Genomic DNA, 3,963 nt, shown 5'->3' with positions numbered 1-3,963 from the left:
CTTCCTTCCTTCCTTCGTCTTTCTTTGGTGTTTTGAAACAGGGTCTTGCCATGTAGTTCAGGCTGGCCTTGAACTCTCACTCTGTAACCCAGGCTGGCCTCAGACTTGTAGCAGTCCTTCTGCCTCAGTCTCCTGAGTACTGGAATTACAGGAGTATAATTGCTTTTTTATAAGGTCTATGTAAGATGCATCCTATTTTACAGAAAATTTTTTGGAAATAAAAGTATTGAATATGTTTCACCATATATGAAAAGCAATCTGAAAATATAAAATAAAAATATAATTTTGTTAATATAAATATAATATCCTATATATCAGAATACAATAGACTAATAGGTGCTGTATTAAAGAAAAGGTCTTACCGTGGAAAAAGTAAAGCGTATGAAAATCTCAGCACTACAAAGAAATGTATAAATATCAGCCAGTGTTGGTATGTGGCACAGTTATGGTTGTCACAAGTTTAAATCTAAAATGTTAGCATGATTATGCATACTTTCCCTTTGATCATCTTAGTGGCCTGTGTTTGGTTATTTTTGTTAATGAAACTCATTATGATGTGATACTCTTGCTTTTGCTGTTATATTTTGTTTTCTCATTTCACTACCAACAGTGACATCATTCATTATATCTTTTGAGCTAGACTTTGTGTCTATGGTATGGGCACAGAGGATATAGAACAATTTTTGAATTGTCTTTTGTTGTGAGAAAATGTATCTTACATATTCACAAATAGGGTTCTAGTGAAAGAGCCAGGATGTGAGCATTGTTTTCTTCTAGTTGTTCATAATGGCCAGTAAGCCTACAAATGTCACTCAGATTTATTGTTGGCTCTCTGACCTGAAGAAGCTCCTTTCGTTCATTGGTGAATCCAAAGACTTGGAATCTGATTTAAAGACTTCAAATACAGTTCCTTTTTTTTTTTTTTTTTTTTAAATTTTAATGAGATCCAGGGTTACTCACACTGAATATGCAGGCAAAATTGCCAACAAACGTCAGTGATAGAACTGTAGAGCATTCTAGAACGATAAATCATGAGCATGTGATACTTTAGAACCTGGTGTGATTTTCCACTGTGGAATTCCTGTGCTGTGTCCTAAAACGTTAGGTGAGTTTGGTGGAAAATGCCTTACCAACTCCTTCTACCTGGAAGTGCAAATCATTTTCCACATGAGTCATTATTTTTCCCTGCCTTGGGTACCTCCAGCAAACACCTTTAAAAGATAACACCTTTGAAAAATGGAACCCACAAATTTTAATTCAACTGACTTTTAAAACATGTAATTTGTGGTCTGAAGTTTTCCAGAGGTTGGTTGTATTACAGGCCTATATGCTGCACTGAATCTATATTAGGAAAATATGAGCTGGTTCTGTCCTGTCCTACTGTCCAGCCCACTTTTCCTTCTGTCTTTCCCTCCCTTACTCTCCCTCCCCTCCTCCCCTTTTCTCTCTCTCTCCTGTCATTTTCATTTCTTCTGAAATTCTGTTTCATGCATACAACTATGGAGTTCCATTGGAGAATGAAAGAACAGTTTCTAATAGCAAAATGTGACAGTAATTTTATATGCATGGAGGTTGAAACTTCCAACAGTAGAGTCACTGAAGTGCTGATATTTTTCTTGTTGAGTTTTTCTCTAAAACTAATCTGAGAAATTGTGATACTTCTATTGAAAATCCTAATACTTAAATAATAAAGTGGCTACAAAATTGTTTTGAATTTTTCTTCAACTTCCAAAATGACGACTTAGCATTTTGGGCATAATGCTGTCAGTATTACTATTTATATGAAATCTCTGCTTCACATTCAGCACTTCTATTGCAAACTGTTGTGAATTTTCTGAATTTGGTATTAAAATGAATATTTATTTGGACTCAGGGAAGTTAAGAGTGTTTTCTTCTCTTGTGACTGTAGCATTCATAGGCAAAAATAAGCAAGCTAAATAACACCAAGCTGTTCATATTATACTATACAGCAACTGATCACAAAATAATGATCTACTAACTGAACGATCATCTTGACCCACCCTGCAAACAGGGTAGCATTTGTTCAAATTTAGGTTTATGTTTCAGTATTGCCTGATATTTATACATATTTATACATAAATTGTTCGTGTTTGGTAAACCAACGTAAACATGACGTCAGAACCAATTTCAGAAATCTATTGAATTCAGAAATATGTTGTTTCCTGGGAACACACGTCATCATCTCCGCTTTATTGCAATCTATTTTTCTTCTATTTTCTCATATTCCTCTTTCATTTTCGCCTTTCCCTTCCTATCTACAATGCAAGCTCCAGTGACAGAGTGATAGAATGTGGGAAATCCCTGGGGATCCAGATCTGAGTTCTGTTATTTAGATCAAATCTTTCATGATGAGTATTTTAGAAGTTTAAAAAAAAATCAACATAGCACACCATACACACCACATGCCTTTTAAATGATGAGCCAGTATTTGTCATCCCTGTAAATCGGAGTAGAGTCAAACTTCAAGTCAAATCATTTCACAACTGTGTTGCTTGTATTTAAAGCTGGAGCACTCTTTGCTAGAGACAGAGTTTTGTCCTAGTTTTTGTTTTTCACAGGTCAAAACTGGAGAAATTCTCTTGAGTCTTCAAGATAAAGCACTTGCATTCGCATCAGCGTATGCGTGAACATGTGAGAACCAGGTGTCGTTTCTGCTTCATCAACTTTACATGTCTGTGTTGTCGCTGAAGATATGCACCCATTGTTTATAGCTCCCAAGGAGACCCTCACTGCATTTTTTATGTTGGAAAACTTTATTTTTATGATTTCTGTTTGCAAAGAAATGATCATCCAAAAAAAAAGAATACTCCAAAGAGTAAGAATTGCTACAGCAAATGAAATTCAAGTATGATTCACTTACTGTGTCGTCTTTTTAAGTGTCACTTCCTGTTTTACCTGTTGTCTTTTTTTTTAAATTAAAAGCTTTAAATATGTGTCTTTTGGTATCATTTTGGAATTGTGTACTGTTACCTTTGTAAGATTTCAAGTTCAAACATTTATAATGTGAAATAGTAATATTTAAGCCTGTGCAGTGAGTATATATTCAGTAAGTAGCTTAGGCTATTTTTTAAAAATCATTAAAGTTTTGCTTTGTTTATAAAATTGCTATGCTTTACATTGTATGTGATTTGGCTATTGTGGTGTTCTGTGTTTCAGATAAAAATGAACAGAGTTTGGAGAATGTGGAAATTTGTTCTCCCCATTCCTGCATTTTATTCAGCAAAATTAAACCTGATATTTTAACTAGTACACATGCCAAAGCCAACTAAACTGTGCCAAGAGTTTTGAGTTGATATAAATGTTGCTCCCCTAAATCCTCAGTCCAGTGATGGCAAACCTGTGGCACACATGCTGCAGTGGGCTATTTGTTATCACTGAAAGCTCTAAAAGCTTCGCCGTCACTGCCCTATTCTCTTCTTTAACTCCCAACAAGTTGCTCAATTCATCTACAGTGTTCCCTCTCTATACTATTTTAAGGCAAAAAATTTAAATGCAAAGGTATTTGAAAATGGATTTCTGGAATAACTGAACCTACATCAGAGTATTGTGGAGTTGTGGTAAGGTACTACATCCATTTAGACAAAACTGAGTTTAAATCCTAGCTGTAATGTTTTCTAACAGCGTGTGACCCAGGCTACCTTGCTAGGCCTTTTTGCCCTGCTGGAGTAAGGCTGATGAGGACCCTTTTATTTTTATTTTATTTTTGTTTTTGTTTTTGGTTTTTGGTTTTTTCTGGTACCAGGAATCGAACTCATGACCTTGTGCTTGCCAGGCAGGCGCTGTCCCGCTGAGCTAAATCCCCAGCTCCGAGAACCCTTTTAGTAGACAGCTATGAGGAATAAAAGAAGTGACAACATGAAGCGCTTGACACAGGTGTCAACTTGCTCACTGGTGTCCAACCTGCTGGCTCACTTGGGCTACACTGAATGAAGAAGAATTGTC

This window comes from Chinchilla lanigera, unplaced genomic scaffold, assembly GCF_000276665.1.
Source record: "Chinchilla lanigera isolate Chin_1 unplaced genomic scaffold, ChiLan1.0 scaffold00020, whole genome shotgun sequence".
Taxonomy (NCBI): Eukaryota; Metazoa; Chordata; class Mammalia; order Rodentia; family Chinchillidae; genus Chinchilla; species Chinchilla lanigera.
The sequence above is the reverse complement of the archived record's forward strand: the minus strand, read 5'-3'. Positions refer to the sequence as shown.